The sequence below is a fragment of the Oryctolagus cuniculus genome, chromosome X (genome assembly GCF_051225735.1).
Source record: "Oryctolagus cuniculus isolate XC-2025 breed Fujian yellow rabbit chromosome X, ASM5122573v1, whole genome shotgun sequence".
NCBI classification, from domain to species: domain Eukaryota; kingdom Metazoa; phylum Chordata; class Mammalia; order Lagomorpha; family Leporidae; genus Oryctolagus; species Oryctolagus cuniculus.
This window is the reverse complement of record NC_142888.1, coordinates 84,319,808-84,344,823: the sequence shown is the minus strand read 5'-3', so window position 1 is coordinate 84,344,823 and position 25,016 is coordinate 84,319,808. Positions and strand designations below refer to the sequence as shown.

General features: G+C 37.0%; 1 protein-coding gene and 1 pseudogene across 3 annotated transcripts in view; one reads left to right on the top strand and one right to left on the bottom strand.

Annotated features, from left to right (window-relative positions):
- The window catches only part of COL4A5 (collagen type IV alpha 5 chain), a 259,685-nt gene that overhangs the window by 68,930 nt on the left and 165,739 nt on the right, over nucleotides 1-25,016 (top strand). The gene's annotated exons all lie outside the window — the stretch shown is intronic.
- On the bottom strand, nucleotides 13,346-14,286 carry LOC100359331 (large ribosomal subunit protein eL6 pseudogene; annotated as a pseudogene). Its single transcript, XR_016227609.1, has one exon. The product of XR_016227609.1 is annotated as a large ribosomal subunit protein eL6 pseudogene (transcript).

The following is a 25,016-nucleotide window of genomic DNA, read 5'->3' as shown; positions in this document are numbered from 1 at the left end:
GAAGTCAGGGAGGAATACATGTAGAACTCAGGGGATCTACTTTATGTTACCTGGTACTTTCACACCCCATCTAAACTGACAATGGGCATCTGTAGCAACACTGACAAGACCAGAGTGAAGATTTGAGTTACAACTCTAGAGAACATACCAAGACCTGTCTAGGGGCTAGTTGAGGGTAAGGTGAATTTAGAATGAATAGTAAAGGAGGGAAAAAAATAGTACCACCATTTTAGATACTGGGATTTTCTGGTGAAAAAAATAATCTCAATACCTTCATGGAGATTACATTGTGGTGAGGATGCAGAATATATATATATATATATATACATATATATGTGTGTGTATGTATATATCAAAGTAGTATTTATCTATTTCAGTAATGAGTGCTATGAAGAAAATTAGGAATTGGGGAATGATGGTTTTATTCTTTTAGATGGCAAGATCAGCAGAACTGTATGAAGAGATAGTTAAGGTAAAACCAAAATAAAATGAGTCTTTCAGCCATGTGAATTTCTCTAATTGGGTATGGTAGCCAGAGGCAAAAGCTATAAAGCACACAAAATTGGGCTTCTGTTAAACAATAGAAGGCAGTTAGAGAATAGGATAGTGTTAAGAAATAGGAGGTAGCCAGGGATTCAGACATTATGGGACTACTTTGTGACTACAAAGACTTTAGACCTATTGTCATGTTTAATCCCAGTGAGAGTCAAGTTGGGAATTGATAGTTTCTTTTTTTTTTTTTTTTACAGAAGATCAGTTTAGTGTACATTAAGTAAAGATTTCAATCATTTGCACCCCCATAGAAACACAAAGTGAAATATACTGTCTGAGTACTTGTTATAGCATTAAGCCTCAATGTACAGCACATTAAGGACAGAGATCCTACATGAGGAGTAAGCGCACAGTGACTCCTGTTGTTGACTTTACAAATTGACACTCCTGTTTATGGCATCAGTAATCTCCCTATGCACCAGTCATGAGTTTCCAAGGCTATGGAAGCCCCTTGAGTTCTCCGACTCTTATCTTGTTTAGACACGGTCATAGTCAAAGTGGAGGTTCTCTCCTCCCTTCAGAGAAAGGCACCTCCCTCTTTGAAGACCTGTTCTTTCCACTGGGATCTCACTCACAGAGATCTTTTTGCCAGAGTGTCTTGGCTTTCCATGCCTGAAATACTCTCATGGGCTTTTCAGCCAGATCCGAGTGCCTTTAGGGCTGATTCTGAGGCCAGAGTGCTATTTAGGACATCCGCCATTCTATGAGTCTGCTGAGTATCTCACTTCCCATGTTGGATCACTCTCCCCTTTAAACATGACAATAGGTCTGATCTGATTTCATCATCATTTAAAAAAAATCATCTATTATTTTTCACTTTATGTTTCTGTGTGGGAGCAAACTGTTGAAATCCTTACTTAAGGTATACTAAGCTGATCTTCTGTATATTAAGATAATCGAAAATGAATCTTGATGTGAATGGAAGGGGAGAGGGAGTGGGAAAGGGGAGGGTTGTGGGTGGGAGGGACGGTATGGGGGGGAAGCCATTGTAACCCATGAGTCGTACTTTGGAAATTTATATTCATTAAATAAAAGATAAAAAAAAGAATGTATACATATATCAAAACATCAAGTTATTTACTTTAAATAGATACTATCTTAATTATCAATTACACCTTAATAAAGCTAAAAACAAAAAAATAAAAAAAAGACTTTAGAAAATTCATATGACCAGATGCTAATTCCATCCAAGTTTCATTATTTTATCTACAGCAATATTGCGTTTAACTCTTTATTGAAGTTAAAGATGCTATGCTACTCTATCCTCCTGTACCTAAAAAAATAAGTAATCCAATAAAAAACTATTCCCTTGTTTCATCTGAAATTTATGTCATAGTAACTTTTCTATAGTTCCTGTAACTCTTCCCTTCTTCACAAGCCTGCAAACTGTCCAGTTTGAGCCATCTAAACATCTTTCTTACTTTACATATATTTAAATTTTTTCCAACATTGTTATGTGAAAGCTCACATTAGCTTAGTAAATAATTTATTTGAACCAGCAAAAGTAAGTGTCTTTAAGAGTTAACTTTCCTGTCCTGAGAGTATCAACTCCTTTTTCTCATTAATTTGAAGCCACCTTGCTCGTTGCAGGTGAGCTAAATAAAATGTTCCCCAAGTACCAAACAGCACTTCTGTGTTAGCTACTTCTGGTTCTCTAAGCGTCTCTCCCACTTTTCCCCCAACCCCAACACACATACTCCCAATACTGTGATTGCTCTTACAAATTTCTGTTACTCATTTGTTCCTGTCTTCATTTCTTTTCCCCATTCTTTTTTTTTTTTTTTTGAAGATTTTATTTATTTATTTGAGAGTTAGAGTTACAGACAGTGAGAAGGAGAGACAGAGGGAAAGGTCTTCCGTATGCTGGTTCACTCCCCAAATGGCTGCAACAGCTGGAGCTGCACCAATCCGAAGCCAGGAGCCAGGAGCTTCCTCTGGTCTCCCATACGGGTGCAGGGCCCAAGGAATTAGGCCATCTTCTACTGCTTTCCCAGGTCTAGCAGAGCACTGGATTGGAAGAAGAGCAGCCGGGACTCGAACTGGCACCCATATGGGATGCTGGCGCTGCAGGCAGAGGATTAACCTACTGTGCCACAGCGCCGCCCCCCCTCCCTTTTTTCTTTTCACATGTCTTTTAAATGTAATTTTTTGGGTGCTCGCTTCGGCAGCACATATACTAAATGTAGTTTTTTGGGATAGGTATTGTGGTGCAGGTGTTAAGCAACCACTTGGGATGCCCATATCCCATATTGTACTACCTGAATTTGAGTGCTGGCTCCACTTCTGACTCAGCTTCCCTCTAATAAGTACCTGGGAATCAGCCAGCTATGGCTCAAGTACTTGGGTCCCTGAGACTCCTGTGGAGACCCAGATGGTGTTCTGGACTTCTAGCTTATGCCTGTCGTGGCCGTGGCTGTTGGAGACATTTAGTGAGTGAGCCAGCAGATGGAATATCTCTCACACACTCTTTTTTTCCCTTTCTGACTCTTTCCCTCCCTCTCTGTCATTCTGCCTTTCAAATAAATAAAATGAAAAACTTTTTAAAAATTTGTGTGTTTTCAGAGTGTTCCCTGTGTAGTTCCTCTGGTTTAGTCACATGCCTATTTTCTTTCTCATTGAATTCTCATGTTTGCCTATAGAAGTGTGTTCTTTTAGAAATGTCCACAATTGCTATCCTTTTAGTATTTGACCATGGAATCACAGTCATAAGTGAGAACTTTCAAATATATGCTCATTAACTTAGAGAATATGCAGTTGACTATGCTTATTTTTATCTTTCCCTGCATAATATTAATAATTCCAATCTGACAGTACAGTTTTTCAGCCTTAGGTGCCTTTTTCTTGATAATTGTCAGTTAAATTGACTGTGCTCCTGAGGCTTAATGTCCAGAAAGCTTCTGTTGGACATTATCTGATTTCATTTCCAGACTGAGTCTTTCTAATTTTAACATATTAGTTCTCAACCCTAGATAGATGCACATTAGATACAGTTGGTCTGGGTTGGGGTAAGGCAGTCAGATTTAGGACCAATATTAAAATGGAAAAGGAAGCTGTATAGAATTCTTCTAATATTCAAGTGATGATGAGATAATTTTTGTCTGTTCTTTATCATGCTCTTAATATTTCTTATCATGAGATTTTTTTTCCGCTCTGTTCTTCATCGTTCTGTGTATTTTTCTGATTCTCTATGTTGTCTAAGGATACTGTATTCAATAATAGAATAACTACTTATAACCCAAATCATAATTGTCAGTTTTTGATCATCTCTATTTGATAGAAATATAATGCATGTTTCATACATAATTTTAAGTTTTCTAGCAGTTGCATTAAAGGATCAAGAAGCAAGTGGAATGGAATTTAATAGCACATGTTTCTTAACTCATTATATACCAAATATCATTCCAACATGTAATTATTATATAACTTAATGTGAAATATTTTACACTCTGAAAGACAGTGTATATTTATAGCACATCTCAAGTTGGACTAGCAACATTTCAAGTGTTGAGAAGACATATGTGGCTAGTGTCTACCGTATTGGATGGAGCAGTTACAAGAGAATAATTGTCCATATTATTTTCTCTTAAAATATGCTTTCAAAAAAGCTTATTGACTTTCTTTTGTCATAATTTCCTCCGAGTTAGAATTCTTTGTCTTGTAGCAATTTGTTTATACTTCCATCCATCAAAGAATTGTGTTTCTCATTGCTTTTATTATAGTACAGCAACTAATTTGCACACGTTTCTCTTATTAATTTGCATGGTCTCTGATGGTAGGTCCTGTGTAACAATTGGTCTGTGTTGTCTTTCCTCTGCCCCAGCAGTACTTACTATTTTTGAGATAGTAAAGCATTCAGTAAATATTTATGGAATTGAATTGTATAAAACTATCTCTTGATGTGCCTACATATTTTAGATGGTTAGTAACTACAAATGTGGCCAGTACTCCCTCAAGAACAGAGACGAATTCCATTTTCAAAAATTAAGTTACAAGATAGCACACATTCTGTTCTAATTTTGTTTAATCACATATGTGTAGCTCTTGTTCTATTAGAGATACAACTGGAATTTCCTTTTTATAAATTTTCCATTATGCAGTGTTTGTTTCATTTCTTTTGTTACAAATTCAGTGTTTCTTGACTTATGTTTATATTTGACTAGCCATGAATTTAGATATGAATTTCTAAAGTTGTTTCTGCCAATTAATGTGTGCTTCTTTAAGGCTTTTCACCTAGCACTCTAATATTCCTTCTTGAGAAAAATGGGCTGATGGTAGAAATCAAGTATATTCCCATGCACTGCATGTTAAAGTGAAATAAAATTGCCATGTTATTGCTATTTTATTAAAATTAAAGCTGATTGATTACCTATGTGAACATAAAGCATATCTTGGACTTTTTCTGTGAAGAATTCTCTACTTCCATCTTCTAGGTCTGTTTGTGAAATCATCTTTTTCTTATCTATGCTTATCTTGGTCTCTTTAAGATGGACTAAGTAAAGGACAGGTTTTTCTCATGGTAAAAACATAACACAACAATAGATTTTGAGTAGTATACACATTGAAACTGCTTTGGAATTAATTTTTCTGTTGGAGTAATGGGTATTGAAAAAGTGCTGCGAGCTTTAAATTTGTAGGCTGTTCTAAATTTTCTAAATATTGACAGTTACTACTCTATTGCATGGAACTGAAACTTTTCTGATTTGGAAGAGGATGTGGTAGTGATGATGCATTTCCCATCCTTTGTTTTATATAAAACTTTATTTATTTATTTGAAAGGCAGAGTGACAGAGAGGGGCAGAGGAGAGACAGATCTTCCATCTGCTGGTATACCCCCCGAAGTGGCCACACTGGCTAGGACTAGGCTATAAATCCAGGGGCCCCAGTACTTGGGCCATCTTTATCTGCCTTCCCAGGCACATTGGCAGGGAGCTGGGTTAGAAGCAGAGCAGCGAGAGCTACATCTGGCATTCCGATATGGGATCCTGGTGTCATAGGTGACAGCTTAACCCACTGCACCACAACACTGGCCCCTATTTCCCATCCTTAATATGTGCTTTTTATGTAATCAATATCCTTTAATCAAGAACATTATTAAGAATGAATTGTATTTTCTTGTTGGTTACAAAGGAAACAACCAGGACTGAAACGTTCCTTCTTTTTGTGATTACATTAAACTAGGGTTTTCCAGATTTCTGCTCATGCTGGGAAATACCTTTGGGGCTTTCATGCAGAACATTTGCCTTACTGAAAGTGATAGCAGAGCTTCTTATTTTTCTGCTTGTGAAATAAATATCATATTATAGCTCCTCTTGTTGTGAATACCAGCTGCTGAGATGATCAGCCAGTAATTCTGTTAGAGATGCACAGGAAATGTTGGTCTACTCAGTGTTAAGAACAAAACCCAATTTCAGCTTACCTTTCTGTAGGCAGAAAACAAGTTAGAGCATTTTTACACTGGCATAGAGCCCTGGAGTTGGACTCACTGAGTCTTAAATGCACTTAGAACACAGGTTTTGACTGCTTCATAGGAGACATTCCAGACATATTTATGTGCAGCACAACTCTGAAGTTTGTATTCTTATTATCGTGGTACTGTGGTCTTTTTGCTTGCTTCTTTTATCTATGATGTTAGTACTTTTCCAAGGCCAAGTTAAATAACTACAGATAAGTTCAGCTTGTGCTAATCTCCTTACATTTATAGAGCCACTTTACTGCAATCCTGAGAAAGATACTGAAACTCTGGATATGTCTGTACATGCCAGACAGAATGGAAAGCTGCAGTGCTGTGAATAGCCAGTTTGTAATTATTTACCATAAAATCAGGTTTCATCTTCTCAATTTTCTTTTTGTACTGAGACCATAGCCGTGGCTAATTTATTTATATAAAAGTAAATAATTTCCAAATGATGGGAATTTTTGTAATATCCATAAATAAGTTGTTATAAAATCTGGTGATTTTTCCTCATGTTTATCACCCTGTCATGCTGGACCACTAAGTTTAGTTGGAGGCTTTTGGTACTGTCTTCCAGAAAAATTAGGTACAGAGGAAATGTGGCACTTGGAGATAAAAGACAAAAATCTGAGTTCAGTGTTGGTTTACTCTGTGGTCCTAAATCAAGTCGTCTTAAGTCCTGTAAACCTCAATTTCTATATATGATAACTGCTTCCATCACAGAATTATTGCTGAGAAGACTAGATAAATGCCACATTATTTGTAAATTTCAATGAGTTCCTAGAAATGTTATCATTTTTGTTGTTTTGCAACCCTTCATACCATATGTCTTACTACATGGTCCATGTATATAATCCCTTTTGTTTCAGGTTAGATATCAAATAGGATTTGAGAATATGTTTCATTTTATTGCTGAAAATATACGTCTCACATTTTCTTACAAAGGTTGCATTATCAACAACAATCATTACAGCAGAAAAATATTTCTATAAGCAGTGCCCATCAATCTCCATTCCCAAATAAGGTAACTAATTTTAGTTTGAATGGGGAAAATAAATGTTTTCTATGTTGCTTCTCTTACAGCTTTTAAGAAATGATATTACATGTTTCATTGAATTGATTTCATTAAGTTTCTTTTAACCTGTTACTTGATTTCCCATCATTGAATTTTCTTTACAAGGGATGTAAGCAAAGTGAATATTCTTAAATCTCAGTACTGTGGGGTAGCTGCTTTGTGACTTCATCACTAGATGTGTTAAAAAGATTGACACTGAGCTGGCGCCGTGGCTCACTAGGCTAATCCTACGCCTTGCGGCGCCGGCACACTGGGTTCTAGTCCCAGTTGGGGCACCGGATTCTGTCCCGGTTGCCCCTCTTCCAGGCCAGCTCTCTGCTGTGGCCAGGGAGTGCAGTGGAGGATGGCCCAAGTCCTTGGGCCCTGCACCCCATGGGAGACCAGGAAAAGCACCTGGCTCCTGCCTTCAGATCAGCGCGGTGCGCCGGCCGCAGCGTGCCAGCCACGGCGGCCATTGGAGGGTGAACCAACGGCAAAGGAAGACCTTTCTCTCTGTCTCTCTCTCTCACTGTTCACTCTGCCTGTCAAAAAAAAAAAAAAAAAAGATTGACACTGGATGGCTAGAAATGTTTTAGGTAGATATGGTTCTTACAGAGCTAAGAACTGAAATGATTCTAATTCTTCTATGTCATAATCCTTACTTTCATTTGTTTTCTAATTTAGATCATGATCATAAGCATACATATATAATTTGCTTTACATATTGCTAGTTTCACTTCAGAACTTCAAGAATAATCTAAAAACCATGTGAAAAATATTTTGTGTACATTACCAATTTTCTAAACATTGTTTCCTCTTTTGAATATTCAATACTTTATATTAATTTTATTCATTTTTCCATTCTAATAACTATTATGTTGTTTCTCTAATTCCACTTATTATGTTATGAAGTTCTGGAGAAATAAGACACTGAATAATCTCCATATACTTCAAATTAACTTATACTCAGCCAGTACTCAATTAAAATTTCTCAAGTGTAATTTTATGGTCATTGGTACCTATAACTTGGAGGTTGCTCTTGATTAAAGTAGCTTACATTTGGTTTCTTTCCTGTCTGTCAATCATAGAAACTACTCTTAACAAATGCAATTCTGACTTAGGTAATTTCTGCCATAGAAATCTCACTTACCTGAGTTTCATTAAAAGCCTCTTATTTAAAAAGGCACCATTTAACATATTTCAAAATAGTACCCAAAAGTATTTATAAAATGAAAAATTTATACTAAATGAGCTGTAGCCATTGAATCCTTACTTCAATTGTAAAGTTGTTGAGGTCAATATAAGCAATCTCTATGCTGGATATTAAGGTTTAAGTAACTGGTAATGAAACCATTATTAATTTGTCCAGACTGGATTCTAGAATAACCCCACTGGCTGATAACTGATGTCTTTAAAATCTTTGGACCAACTTTGATCAATATTAGTTTAGGAACATCCTTAAACTCCAACATACTTCTACCTAGTAACCTCTCTTAAGCTTCTCACTTCCTTTCCCCAACCTTGCTTCAACCCTCATTGAATAAAAAAACCTTATAGTATCTCAAAAACTAAATGAGTGTATTGCATTCATTGGTTTTCTTAAAATTGTAAAGTTTTAATCAAATAAAATAATAAAATATGTTAGTATTGATGAACTGTTATAGTCATCATATTTAACAAGTCTTCTCTAATATTTTTAGTTGAGTTTGTAGAAAATGACAGCTGCCTCTGGTTAAATGTCTTTCCAATTGATTAATGTGTTCATTTATAAATTTATTTTTAAATAAAGACTTATTACAGCAAGGAGAGAATGTCTAGCAAAGTATCTTGGCTCTGCTCAAAATTAGCAAATGGAAATCAATTTGAAATATTGGAAAAGTCAAGAAGCTGGTTCTAGCTCTGTTTCTGTCATCGACTGGTAAAATTAAGGTAGATTAACCTCTAAGACCTCTTTCAACTCCCGTAACATTTTTTATTGATAGTATTTATTATGAAGAAATATCAAGATATTTTTATGAATTGTGATGGGATATCAATAAAGGGATGTAACAAAGATGTCTAAAATTTTAGTTTTAGACCACTAAAGAATGATGAATCCATATCCCCTAAAATGGAAGTTTAGTGTTGAAGTTAGACAGGATGAAGATGACTTCTGTTTTGAAATGCTAAATTTAAAGTAAAATTTTCTAAGAGCTTCTGAGGCTCATGGGAGTGGCCATTACATGGCAATATGGCATAATACTGTATGTATATGGTTTTTAAGAAAGTAGGTGTAATACTGGAACACATCAGTTCCTTTCCTCATCCTTTTTGACTTTCTAGTTTAGTTTCTTAAAAGCAAAAATTGCAAATAACTTGCCTGACCAGCATTTTCTATTTATTTATGCTATTACAGATGAGGTGCTTTTGAGTGTTAGTTTTCCTATCTCCCTTCTTCAGTCTTCTCCCAATGTGTTCTCTTTTCAATTAAATCAATAAGCTACATTTACATTATTTGAATATTTGAATTTGATAAATATATTGCTCATTGTATTACTGAGTAATGCTTTATGATTATATTTTTTCTGTATCTTTTCTTGTAGTTTCTAATTATATTTCTTTTATATTTGTAATACATTAAGTTTTTCTTTTCATTTTTTAAAAAGATTTATTTTATTTATTTGAAAGGTACAATGACAGAGAGGGAGAGAGAGAAATATCTTCCATCCTCTGGTTCACTCACCAAATGGCCTCAGTGGTTGGGGCTGGGTCAGGCCAAAGCCAGGAAACAGGAACTCCAAATCTCCCATGCAGGTGGCCCAAGTATTTGAGCCATCTTCTGCTGCCTTCCCAGGTGCATTAGCAGGGAGTTACAACTAGAAATATACAACTAGAACTTGAACTGGTGCTCCGATAGAAGATGCTGCCATCCCAGGCAGCAGCTTAACTTGCTGTGCTACAACACTGGCCCCATACTTTTTTTTTTTCTTTTTCAAAAGTTTCATCATATCTAGTTCTGTCACTTTTTTCCTGGAAGACTATATTGAGAACACCATTGTATGTGTTTTTAAAAATATTCTGATTTAGTTTATGGTATATAAAATATAATTCACTTTAATATTCCTAAAATTATTTATTCTAATTTCTCTGTAGATTCATATGTATTTTCTCTCTATGCAATCATATTATCTGTGAAAATATTTTGTTTCTTTTTTTCTAAACCTTTCCTTTCAACAATGACTAGGGCCTAGGTTAAGCTCAAATTTATCATATTTTATTTAAGATTTTACATGTATATTCATTGGTAAGGTCAACCTATAGTTCTCCTTTCATGTTAAGTCCTATTTAGGTTTGGTATCAAGATTATCTTTAGCTTTATCCTTCCTCTTCTGTCCTCTGGAAGAGTTTGGTTAAATTTATTTTTTCTTGTTCTAGCTTAATTTGCATATGGTTTGAAATTATGTTCTGTATGAGTTTCACCCTCTGAGATTTCTTTACGTTAGGTTTAAGACCCAGTGTATGGTTGATTTTTGCATGTTTTCTTCATTTAATGAGTACTCTCTATATATCCATTAGAAAAGTTTTTTATACATGTTCAGAACTTTCTACATCCTTATAGATTATTTTGTTTGCATTGTTCTATTGGATATTACAGATATGTTTAAAGTCTCCAATTAAGATTGTGGATTTGTCTGTTCATCCTTGCAGGTCTCAAATTTTTTTAAATTTTATTTAAGTTATACAAGTTTTATATATTTCATAGATACAGATTTAGGAATATATTGGGACTTCTCCCTCTACCCTCCCTCCTATCTACATTCCGACCCCTCCTCCTCCTCCTCCTCCCTCTCAGATTCCCATTCTTAATTTTTACAATGATCTATTTTCAGTATACTTAATGATCGTATAGTTAACCCTACTCTAAGTAAAAGGGTTCAACAAATAGTATGAAGAGAAAGAGAACAAAACAAAATGAAACAAAACAAAATATTGCTCCTCAACAGAAGAGACAAGCACTATAAACAATCATCTATTCTCAAAATATCTATTTCACTCCAATACATTACATTTCAGGTATTCTATTAGTTAGATCAGGGAAAATATATGATTGTGGATTTGTCTATTCATCCTTGTAGGTCTCAAAATTTTACTTTATGTCTTATGAGGATGTTGTTAGCACCTACAAATTCAAGGGGTTTTATTCATTATCTTCCTGTGAACCAAAAATTTATCATTCTGAAGTGACCTTGTTTAACTTCCAGGATTCTTTTTGTCCTAAAGTCTACTATATCTGAAATTAATATAGCTTTACCAACTTTCCTTGTTTATTATCTGTGTGTAACTTGTTTCACCTTTGAGTTCAACCTTTCCATATAACCTTAATTTTTGATTTCTCATGTAAATGACATACCTGTTGAACTTTTTTTTTTTAATTTTTTTTTTTTTTGACAGGCAGAGTGGACAGTGAGAGAGAGAGAGATAGAGAGAAAGGTCTTCCTTTGCCGTTGGTTCACCCTCCAATGGCCGCCGCGGCCGGCGTGCTGCGGCCGGCGCACCGCGCTGATCCGATGGCAGGAGCCAGGAGCCAGGTGCTTTTCCTGGTCTCCCATGGGGTGCAGGGCCCAAGCACCTGGGCCATCCTCCACTGCACTCCCGGGCCACAGCAGAGGGCTGGCCTGGAAGAGGGGCAACTGGGACAGAATCCGGCGCCCCGACCGGGACTAGAACCCGGTGTGCCGGCGCCGCTAGGCGGAGGATTAGCCTAGTGAGCCGCGGCGCTGGCCTATACCTGTTGAACTTTGCCACTTTTTGCCATGTGTGGATATTTGTTTTTAGCATCTTTCTCAAAGTACTTTCATATATAACACTTTAATAATAAAATTTTCAAGAAATTGAAAGCAGGGGGCATGTACTATGGCACAGCCAGTTAAGGCTACAGGCTGCAGTGCCAGCATCATATATGGTGCCAATTTCATTCTTGGCTCTTCCACTTCTAATCCATCTTTCTGCTAATGTTCCTGGGAAGGTAGCAGAGGATTACCCAAGTCCATGGGCTCCTACACTGGCATGGGAGACCTGGAGGAACCTCCTGGCTCCTGGCTTTGTCCTGTCCCAGCCCCAGTCATTGTGGCTGTTTGGGGAGTGAGTCAGCAAGTGGAAAATCTCTCTCTGTCTCTCCTTCTCTCTATAACTTTGCCTTTCAAATAAATATCTTTTCAAAGTCATTTTAAAAATCGAAAGAAGATACAGTGAACATCGTTGTATCTTTGTATAGATTCAACACTTGCCAGTATTTTCCATATTTGCATAATATCTGTATATATCTTGCCCTCCCATGTGTTGATATTTGTATACATGTGTTTAAGTTTAGATAAGTATATGTGTATGTACACACTTCTTTTATGCTAAGCCATCTAAAAGTAAGTTTCAGATATCATGATGCTTTATATGCCCAAATGCCACATTGAAGGAAAATGACATTACCCTACAAAAGCATGGTATAGTTGTTGAACTTAAAAAAATTCACAGTAATTTTAAGATATCACCTAATATTCAAGTAATATTCAAATTTTACTAATGTTAATTAAGTCTTTAATAGTTGTTCATGTATTGCATTTGTTTCTCCTCTTAAATTTTTAAAACTCTGGAATATGCTGTAAGAAAATTTTCCATGTCTGTATATCTTGAGAGGAAAGTAACTGTCCTCTCACTAAACTCTCCTTTGAAGGATGTTCTGTACTCTCTTTTCAAGAATACTTATTTCAAGGATAGTGAACAACTTGGAAAACAGAGATAGTATCTCCCTTTGGAGGAAAGGCCAGGTTAGTTTATCCTCTAGTATAATAAAGATAGTATCTCAGTGCAAAGGTCAAGCAAGCTTATTGCTCAGTATAAAGTACGTGGGTTCTCTACACATCCAGTTTCTCCCATGTTCCAATCATGCAGTACATGTGAAAGCATCGCTTTGTCTCCTTTGCATCACTGTGAGAGCTGGCTCAGAGACGCCCAGGTTATTGCTGTGAGTAATATGAGGGGTCTTCAAGAAGTTCATGAAGAAAATGTGTATTATGAAAAAAACTGTAGATTTCAAAAAATTTTGACACAGAGTTGAACTTCTCATTCATTTTCTCTTAAAGGTTTTTTTTTGAAGTATCCTTGTAGAATGTCTGTTGTCACTGATCAAGAAGTCTTGTATCTTCAGTCAGCATCTTTAAAACTGTGGCAGCCTGACTTCCAAGTAGGAAATAGTCATAGTTCTTGACTGAATGGTCTTTGCACATTTTATTTGACAACAAGAACTTTAATAGTTTTGTTGTTGTTGTTGTTCGTTATTTAATGAGCTTCCCCTCCAAAATCAGAACACCAGTTTGTGAGGGTAAACTCCGTTCGTTAGAGCAAAGACAGACCGCAGGTATCCCTGGAGCTGCGGCACAGCCTTGATCTTCGGCAGTATTTGCGAATCCACAGCTTTCTGATCAACCTTGCGCTGCTCTGTTATCTCGTATTTCTCCTTCTCCGTGTCGAAGATCTCGCCTTCCTGGTGTCTGGGCTTCCGCAGCTTCTTCTTCTTGAAATAAGCATCGGTGAGATGCTTCGGGATTTTCACACCGCTGATGTCAATTTTTGTGGAGGTGGCGATGACAAATTTCTGGTGTGTTCTACGCAGGGGAACCCGATTCAGGGAAAGAGGCCCAGTCACAAGCAGCAAACCACTGCTCAGCTGCTTCAGGAAAACCACCCTCTTGCCCCTGTGGCGCCCCGTGAGGATGATGAGGATGGTCCCAGGGGTGATGCTGGCCCGCAGCTTCCTCACGTGCTGACTGAAGGGCTTTTTGCCGTGGCTCAATAGCTTCCGAGGGACATCTTCGGTGGGATAGTACCGCGGCATTTTGCGAAGCTTGACCACCCTGGTGCCACCATTCTTGTCGCCACCAACTGGTTTCGTGACGGTAGCCAGCACCTTCTCCCTCTTCTTCTTCCTTTCAATCCTGGACTTGGGAGCCGCGTACTTTCTCTTGTACAGGGCCTTCCTGGAGTACATGGCGGAGCGGGAGTATCTGCCAATCCCTCTCACCAGGACGAGGTTTCGGCTGCAGTGGGGCTTCCCCTTCTTGGGCTTCTTCTCCGCGAGGGTCTTCTTCTTCGCCTTGCCGCGGGCATGATCGGCTTTCTTGGCTGGAGATTTCTTGGTAGCGTCCGGCTTTGCAGTGGGAGCTTTTTCACCCGCCATCTTGCAAGACGGGAAAAGCAATAACTTTAATAGTTTTATTGAGATATAAATTATATACCATACAAATTTACCCATTTTAAGTATAAAGTATAAATATTCAATAGATTCTAGAATTTTTCAGGGACTCACAATCACCAAAATCAATTTTAGAACACTTTTATCAACCCTGGTAGAAACTCCACGTTCCTTAGCTCTATCACTTACCTTTGCCCCTCAACCTACCATCCCTAGGCAATGTCCAATGTTTGTCTATTGTGGACATTTCTTTTAAGTAAAATCATGCAACTTATGGTATTTGGTGTTAGGCTTCTCTATTTTGCATAATGTTTCCAATGTTTCCATGTCTGCTGTGTGCACATACTTCATTCTGCTTATAAGTTTGATGATTGTATTGTTTTTATACATTTCTGACTTTTATAAGTAGAGATGCTATGAGTGTGCATGTACATGTTTTTGTGTGGGCATAGTTTCTATTTTCCTTGGTCATAAACTGGGAGTAGAATTGCTAAATCGTATGTTTAATTGTTTGAGGAACTGCTAGACTGTTTTCCAAAGTGGTTTCATCATTTTGCATCCCAACAGGCAATGTGTGAGGGCCCAAACTTCTCCATATCCTCCAAAACACATTATTGTTTATCTTTTTGATTATAGTTATCTAATGTGTGTTCTTTTTTTTTTATTATTTTTTGACAGGCAGAGTGAACAGTGAGAGAGAGAGACAGAGAGAAAGGTCTTCCTTTGCCGTTGGTTCACCCTCCAATGGCTGCTACGGCCGGTGCGCTGCGGCTGGCACACTGCGCTGATCCGATGGCAGGAGCCAGGTGCTTATCCTGGTCTCCCATGGGGTGCAGGGCCCAAGGACTTGGGCCATCCTCCACTGCACTCCCGGGCCACAGCAGAGAGCTGGCCTGGAAGAGGGGCAACCAGGACAGAATCCGGTGCCTGACCGGGACTAGAACCCGGTTTGCCGGTGCCGCAAGGCGGAGGATTAGCCTAGTGAGCCATGGCGCCGGCCAAATGTGTGTTCTATAGTATCTCATAATGCTTTTGATTTGCATACCCTTGATAGCTAATGATGTTGAATATCTTTTCATGTATTTATTATATATTTTTATATATAGAGAAATATCTATTCATATCGTTTCTACATTTTAATTGGATTATTTATCATCCTAATAAGTTGTAAGTGTTCTTTATATATTCTGGAATCAAGTACCTTATCAGATATGTGATTTACAAATGCATATTCTCATTTTGTGGATTGTCTTCTCACTTTCTTGATAGATCCTTTGAAGCACAAACTATTTTAATTTTGATGAATCTTTAAAGAAAATTAATTTTGGGGCCAGCGCTGACTGATGATTGGGTTTATTTCTGGACTCTGAATTCTATTCCATTGATGTTTATTTGTATGTGTGTACTACATTCATTGAATTATAGTCGGTTTGTAATATGTTCTGAAGTTGAGAAGTCTAAGTTCTTCAAATTTATTCTTTTTCAATATTGTCTTGTTTTGGGCATTCTGTACATTTCCATATGAATTTCATATTAATTTTAGGATAAACTTGCTAATTTGTGCTAAAATGATAGTTGGAGGTTTTATAAGTATTACCTTGAATCTGCAGAAACTTTTGGAGAGTGTTACCATATTAAGTCTCCCGATGCATGAACATGAGATGTTTTCCCATTTACTTGAGTTTTAATTAAATTCTTTCAATCATATTTTTAAATTTTCAATGTATATGTTTTGCATTTTTACTGAAGTTTCTTCTTTTAAAATTATTTCATTTATTTATTTGTTTGAAAGGGAGAGAGAGAGCATGCGAGCAAGATCCCATCACTGGTTTACTCCCCAAATACCCACAACAGCTGAGGCTGAGCCAGAGCCAAAGCCAGGATCCAGGAACTTGATATAGGACTCCTGTATAGATGGCAGGAACCTAATTATTTAATGATCATTGCTGCCTCCCAGAGTCTCTGTTAGCAGGAGCCAGAACCCAGGTACTCCAATATGGAAAGCAGTTGTCTTAACCAATAGGCAAAGCCACCCAGTCTCCTACTTAAGTTTCTTCCTAAGAATTTTACTCTTTTTCATGTTGTTATAAATGGATTTTTCACTTTATTCCATGCAAATGTATATAAATATTATTGTATTTTTTATATATTGATCTTGTACCATGTACAAGATAAATGCTGAACTCATTCATTAGTTCTAATAGGATTTTCTATATACACTGCTGTGTAATAATACAATACCATATAACATGTGAATAATGATAGCTTTATTACCTCTTTTTCAATATGACTGGTTTATTTTCTTGTCGAATTGCTTAAGATAGAATAATCTGTTTTATATTGAAAAGGAATGACAGAGTATACATCTTTTTTTTTTAATTGATTTTGTGGAGAAATGAGTTAGTCTTTCACTATTAAGTATACGCTGTTAACTGTTTTTCTTTTTTCTTTCTTTTTTTTTTTGGTAGGTATCCTTTCTCAGGCTGAGGAAGTTTCCTGCTATTCCTACCTTGATATTTATATGCCCTTTGTAATTCCTGATTTTAGTAATTTGAATCTTAACTCTTATTCTTGATTGTCTATTCTATGGAATTTTTAAATAACAGACTTGGTTTCTGTTGATTTTCTGTATTCCTTTGTATTCTTCATTTCATTACTGTTAGTTCAAATCTGTATGATTCTAATTCCTTCTTCTTGCTTTAGATTATTGTGCTTTGTTATTCTGTCTGAAAGTTAAAGGTTAGTTTATCAATTTGACATCTTTTTAAGCATAGATATTTACTGCTACAAGTTTTCATCTAAGTATGGCTTTAAGTTCATTCCATGACTTGGTATGTTGCAGTGTTATTTTCATTCATCTCAAAGTATTTCTAACATACCTTGTTATTTCATTTTTGACCCATTAGATCCTGAAGAGTGATTTATTTTTCATCATACTTGTGACTATAACAAATTTCTCATTTCTAATTGACTGCATAGTGATTGGAAAACATACAGTGTATGATTTCAGTCATTTTAAGCTTATTGAGATTTCTTTTATGGCATACCATATGATATATTTTGAAGAATGTTCTATGTATTCATGAGAAGAATGTGTGTAAATTGTTGGTGGATTGTTAAATATATAGTTGTCTTTTAAGTATATTTGGTTTATGTTCTTATTCATATCTTCGATTTCCCTATTGATCATCTACCTCACTCTTCTACCCATTATATAAAGTAGATCATTGAAGTTTAGCTTGTCTATTTCTCTATTCAATTTGGCCTACTTTCCCCCCACATATTTGGGTACTCTTTTGTTAGGTACATCTGTGTTTATCATTATAATTCACCTACAACCTTACCATCTTTTTGCTTTTTAATCTTTTTGGTATTTTAGGACTTCCCTTTGACTTATTTCTGTGAGGTTCTGTCAGGGCACACCTCAGATTTTGTTGGTCTAAAAATTTGCTTGGAATAAAAATATTTTGACTTTGTTCTTGGAAAGTATTTTCACTGGGTAAAATGTCATGCTGGCAATTTTTTCTAATCATATTAAAGATGCCATTCTACAATCTTATTTCTTCCATTGTTGTTTCTGTGAACTAATCTATAAATTAATTTTTTTAAAAGCAGAGTTAGATAGTGAGAGAGAGAGAGAGTTATAGACAGAGAGAGAGACAGAGAGAAAGGTCTTCCCTCCGTTGGTTCACTCCCTCAATGGCCACCACGGCAGGCGCTGTGCTGATCCGAACCAGGATCCTCCTCCTGGTCTCCCATGTGGGTGCAGGGACCCAAGCACTTGGGCCATCCTCCACTGCCCTCCCGGGCCACAGCAGAGAGCTAGACTGGAAGAGGAGCAACCGGGACTACAACCCAGGGTGCCGTCGCCACAGGCGGAGGATTAGCCAAGTGAGCCACGGTGCCAGCCTATAAATTAATTTTCACTACATTAAAAGCAATCTATCTTATCTTTGTTGATGTTTTTAGGATCTATTATTTGCTTTTATGTTCTGCAGTTATGGTGTGTTGTATCTAATTTGGTTTTATTTTTCTTCCATTGGATGTGTTGGGCTTCTTAAATCACAAATACTTTTAATTATTACTTTAAAAATATCAGACATGGTCTCTTAAGCTACTGCCTCTGTCCCATCTCATCTCTTATATCTCTTCTTCCGGACCAGAGTATGTGTATGTTATACTTTCTCACTCTTTTGTGTCTATTAACTATTATTTCAGATTTTCCATGTTTTATCTGTGTGGTGAATTATATATAATTTTTTTTTTAAATTTTTTGGAAGAGTTGCACAGAGAGAGAAGGAGAGGCAGAGAGAGAGAGAGAGAGAGAGAGAGAGAGAGAGGTCCTCCTCCATCCGATGGTTCACTCCCCAATTGGATGCAACAGCCAGAGCTGTGCCAATCCAAAGCCAGGAGCCATGAGCTTCCTCCAAGTCTCCTACATGGGTGAAGGGGCCCAAGGACTTGGGCCATACTCCACTGCTTTCCCAGGCCATAGCAGAGAGATGGATGGGAAGTGGAGCAACCAGGACTTGAACCAGTGCCCACTGCAGGTGGTGGCTTTCACCTGCTATGCCACAGCGCCGGCTCCTATAATTTTGTTTTTGAAAAAAACTTTTATTTATGTATTTTTAACTTTTATTTAATGAATATAATTTCCAAAGTACAGCTTATGGATTACAATGACTCCCCCCCCATAACTTCCCTCCCACCCCCCCCCCCCGCTCACTTTCCTCTTCCATTCACATAAAGATTCATTTTCAATTCTCTTTATATACAGAAGATTAAGAGAGGGAAGAGATGTGCAATTCGGGACATGCTCAAGCTGACTTACCTCAAACGGTAGAGTTAGAAACATACCAGGGGATTCCAACTCAATCCCATCAAGGTGGCATGTACCAATGCCATCTCACTAGTCCCAGTGATCAATTTCTGTTCACAATTGATCATAATGATAGGACTAAGAACCAAAGGGATCACATAAACGAGACTAGTGTCTGCAAATACTAGCTGATAGAATGAAAAAGGGAGAGAATGGTCCAACATGGGAAGTGAAATACAGCAGACTCATAGAATGGCAAATGTCCTAAACAGCACTCTGGCCTCAGAATCAGCCCTTAAGGCATGCGGATCCGGCTGAAAAGCCCCTGAGAGTATTTCAGGCATGGAAAGCCAAGACACTCTGGGGAAAAAAAAAACCTAAATGAAAGATCTCCGTGAATGAGATCCCAGTGGAAAGAACAGGTCATCAAAGAAGGAGGTACCTTTCTCTGAAGGGAGGAGAGAACTGCCACTTTGTCCATGGCCTTGTCTAAATATGATCAGAGTCGGTGAACTCAGGGGGCTTCCATAGCCTTGGCAGCTCATGACAAGAGCCTAGGGTGATTACTGATGCCATAAACAAGAGTGTCAATTTGTTAAGTCAACAACAGGAGTCACTGTGCACTTACTCCTCATGTAGGATCTTTGTCCTTAGTGTGCTGTACATTGAGATTTAATGCTATAACTAGTACTCAAACAGTATTTTTCACTTTATGTTTCTGTGTGGGAGCAAACTGTTGAAATCTTTACTTAATGTGTGCTAAACTGATCTTCTGTATATAAAGAGAATTGAAAGTGAATCTTGATGTGAATGGAAGGGGAGAGGGAGTGGGAAAGGGGAGGGTTGCGGGTGGGAGGTTGTTATGGGGGGGGAAGCCATTGTAATCCATAAGCTGTACTTTGGAAATTTATATTCATTAAATAAAAGTTAAAAAAAAAAGATTTCAATAGTTTGCACCCCTGCAGAAACACAAAGTGAAAAATACTGTTTGAGTACTAGTTATAGCATTACATCTCAATGCACAGCACATTAAGGACAGAGATCCTACATGAGGAGTAAGTGCACAGTGACTCCTGTTGTTGACTTAACAAATTGACGCTCTTGTTTATGGCGTCGGTAATCACCCTAGGCTCTTGTCATGAGTTGCCAAGGCTATGGAAGCCTTTTGAGTTCGCTGACTCTGATCATATTTGGACAAGGTCATAGTCAAAGTGGAAGTTCTCTCCTCCCTTCAGAGAAAGGTATCTCCTTCTTTGATGACCTGTTCTTTCCACTGGGATCTCACTTGTGGAGATCTTTCATTTAGGTCATTTTCTTTTTTTTTGCCACAGTGTCTTGGCTTTCCATGCCTAAAATACTGTCATGGGCTTTTCAGCCGGGTCCGCATGTCTTAAGGACTGATTCTGAGGCCAGAGTGCTGTTTAGAACATCCGCCATTCTATGAGTCTGCTGTGTATTCCACTTCCCATGTTGGACCATTCTCTCCCTTTTTCATTCTATCAGCTAGTATTTGCAAACACTATTCTTGTTTATGTGATCCCTTTGGTTCTTAGTCCTATCATTATGATCAATTTTGAACTGAAATTGATCACTTGGACTAGTGAGATTGCATTGGTACCTGCCACCTTGATGGGATTGAATTGGATTCCCCTGGTATGTTTCTAACTGTACCATTTGGGCAATCAATGAAATCCTGTCATTTGCAACAAAATGGAGGAATCTGGAAAACATCATGCTGAGTGAAATAAGCCAGTTCCAAAGGGGCAAATATCATATGTCCTCCCTGATCGGCGACAACTAACCGAGCACCAAAAAGAAAACCTGTTGAAGTGACATGACGCTATGAGAAACGGTGACTTGATCAGCCCTTGCCCTGACTGTTGATGAACAAATTAATACTTTATCCCTTTTAGTATTTTTTCTGTTTATTCTACTTAATACCATTGGTTGAATTCTGTAATTAATACACAATTATTCTTAAGTGTTGAAACTTAACTGAAAAGTGATCCCTGTTAAATATAAGAATGCGGATATTTATGTATTTAAAAGGTAAAGTAACAGAGAGAGAGAGAGAGAAAGAGAGAGAGAGAGAAACAATGAGAATGAATCTGATGGTTTGAAAGAGAGAGATCTTTGATCTGCTGATTCAATTCCCAAATGCCTGCAAGATGCAATAAGACTGGGCCAGGCTGAAGCCAGGAGTCAATAACCCTGTCTGGGTCTCCCACTGGGTGGCAGGAACCCAAGTATTTGAGCCATCATCAACTGCCTTCCAAGTACATTAGCAGGTGTTTGGATCTGAAGCAGAGACAGACCCGATTCCAGGCATGCTGATATCAGATGCAGGTGTCTCGAGTGAAAGCTTAACCTACTGTGAGAAAACTTGCCCCTAAAATTTCTTTTTAACTTGACCAAGTCTCTCTTCAGCTGTATCTAGTCTGAAGTCCATCTATTGAATTTCAGATTTCAGTTATTATATTTTTTATTTCTAGCATTTATATTTAATTTTAATTTCAAAGTGTCTTTCATTCTTTATACAATTTGCTAAATATTATTTTCAGCTTTTAAAAATGTAGTTTATAATTTTATTGGCTATTATATATTTTTATCTAATATAATTTATCTAATTCCAATATTGGAAATCTTTGCTCACTAGTTTTTGCTGTTGGATGTTTCTTCTGGGTTTGCCTGTGGTATTTTGCTTCCTTATTTCTTTAATGACTTTCAATGGGCATTTCATTTTCCTCTCAAAATTTATGTACTGAAATTCTTTGAAGTTGGCTGTGAAGATACATTTATCTGCAGAGTATTTGTAAGTATGTATGCTCAGCCTCTAGGAGGTCAAAGTAGCCTCAGTCCAATTTAAAAAAATTCTCACTATAAGATTAGTGGGCCATCTGGGCCACCTGTGCAATGTTAATTTGGATTGAAAATCTATGTGAGAGTTTGTGGTTATGGGTTTTTAAGGATCTGTTTTCTTGCACTTCTCTGCTGAAAACCAAAATATATTTTCTTCTAGTTTCCTGGGAGTGGGATTGTGGGGAATATTTACATATGATACACTCTGTTTCAAAGAAGTTATAAAACAAAAGCCTCAGATTCTCCAAATTTGACAAATGCCCTCAGAGCAAAAGTAGTTTCTTGGCCAGTTCACTGTTTTTTCCCCTAAATTTTGACCTGCTAAATTCTATTGTGCTACTCTTTGATGTTTTGGGGAAGGTATTTGAGCATTTTTCTCATTTTTAAGTAAGCATACCAGTCTAGATAACTAGCCATATTATTGGAATATTTGAAATATTCTTGTGTCTGTATGCCATTATTTTAAAGTATATGTCTTCTTGAAGAATCAGAATTAGAATGACCTAGAGATATTTATTAAAATTTCATGTTTTACTATTCAACTTCAAGCTTACTAAAATATAATCTCTAGGATAGGTAATTGATATCTGAGTTTTTGTGAGATTCTCTAGGTGATCTAAATGCACATAGAAGTTTGATTTTATTCTTTTAAGTCCAATACTGGTTGAATGTCTATAAACCAAAAATCCAAAATCTGAAATGCTCCAAATCCAGAACTTTTTGAGTGCTGACATTATGGTATAAGTAAAAAAAATTCCACACCTGACTTTGTGATAGGTCACAATCAAAATATAGAAACACTAAAAAATACTGTATAAAATTATATTCTTGAAATATGTGTAGGTGTATGGGGCTGGCGCTGTGGCTCACTTGGCTAATCCTCCGCCTGCAGCACTGGCATCCCATATGGGTGCCGGGTTCTAGTCCCGGTTGTTCCTCTTCCAATCCAGCTCTCTGCTGTGGCCCGGGGAAGGCAGTGGAGGATGGCCCAAGTGCTTGGGCCCCTGTACCCGCGTGGGAGACCAGGAAGAAGCACCTGGCTCCTGGCTTCAGATTGGTGTAGCTCCGGCCATAGTGGCCATGTGGGGGGTGAACCAATGGAAGGAAGACCTTTCTCTTTGTCTCTCTCTCTCTCTATCTGTCAAATAAAAAAAAAGGAAATGTGTATAGGTGTAAAAAAAAAAACACAAATGAATGTCATGGTTTAGACTTGGGTCTCATCCCTAAGATATCCCATTACATGTATGCAAATATTTTACAATCCAAAATATTCAGAAATTCACAATGTGTCTAGTCCCAAGCACTTTGAATAAGGAATATTCAGTCTGTATGTTTACTGTCTCAGCCTCAGGTCCAAGCTTATTATTTGATATATATGTCCTAGCACCATATGTTGAACATATACACATTTAATTGGCATGACAACTTTTATCGTATGGTATTTGTGTGTGTGTGTGTGTGTATGTGTGTGTGGCTGTAGTCTGATTCTGACCTTTCTGATTTGGTTCATTGAGCTATCTGTGCTTTGAGCAATCCCATACTGTTTTAACTACTTTAGTTTTATTATATATTTTACTGTGTGATTATATGAAAATCTTCCTTTAACTTTTATTATTTTTCCTATCATACAGAATTTAAACTATTACTGTTGTTCTATCACTATCTTGCTTTAACAGTCTTTATTTTATAGAATCAAATAGCTTTTCCTACAGTTTTGAAAGATGTTTTAGCCTTATCTCCTAATCTACTTTTTTCATAAGGACTTAGAAATCCTATACAATAAGGTTCTGAATGTTCATTTTACTTGACTCTTTACCCCAGGCAAATTGCATATTTATCTTATTGCTTAGTCTGGTCATTTTCCCTCTAGGTATCTGTCTATCCTTCCAAATCGAAGTCCAGGTACTGACCTTCTCTAAAGAGCTTTGGTCAATACTCCCAGGCCTCAAGGAACTGTCTATCTTAACTGTAACAGAAATTATTGACTATGCTGCTCATTTTTACATGGTGAATCCTACAGAATCAGACTGAAAACTGGAAACTACCTGAGGAGATCATACTGTCTATGCCTATCATTTTATAAATGAAAAATAGCTGTTTAATATGAGAATATCTGTGGTTGCCTAATTATTCAACTACTAAAATAAGCACAGGATATATTGTATTGCTTTCTCAGTTACCATTACTTACTGTATCGTTATTCCATTGCACTTAAATTTTATTCTCATTTGTTTATGCCTTTTTAAGAAAACTAGATTGGAAGTTCCTTAAAGGCAGTACCACACCTATACTTATTTTATGATTTGTATACTTAATATTGTAATTTGTATTTAATATGTACCTAATAAATATCAATACATTTTAGTAAAAGAAAATAAATTGTTCCATTAACCAGATGTCAGTTTGGGCTTATTTCCATGTGGGTACCACTGTTATAGATGTATAGAATATGGCATCTAGTGGTTGCTGTGTGTATTACAATTGTCTGGTTTTTGTTTTTGGGGGGTTTTTAATCCATGAATACAGTCCTTCTCATAAGTTAGATGGAATAAAAAGAACATAACTTAAATATTTAAATAGATTCCAACAAATTGATCTATGATTCCTAAGTATTTTAAATATTGATTTCTCTAAAGTGCATGTTAACTAATGAAAGGGTATAATAAAATAAGACAAAACTATTTTTTAAGAAACATATTTCATAGGCCCTCTTGAAAAATGACAAGCAAATGTATGTAAAGTTCCTTTGTTTATAAATGATACTCAGAGTTGAGGAATATTGTTGGATACTGAGAAGTGAAAAATACAATTATGTAGCACAGCTTTGGTACAATGGTTGAGAGGTTGCTCAGGACACCTAAGTTTCGTATCAAGAGTGCCTGAGTTTGAGTCCAGGCTCTACTTCCAATTCCAGCTTCCTGTTAACACATACCCTGGGAGTCTCAGGTAACTGGGTAATTGGGTCTTTGCTACTTAACCTGGGAAACTCAGATTGAGTTCTGGGTTCCTTGTTTAAACCTGGCCCAGTCCTGGATGATGCAGGGATTTGGGGAGA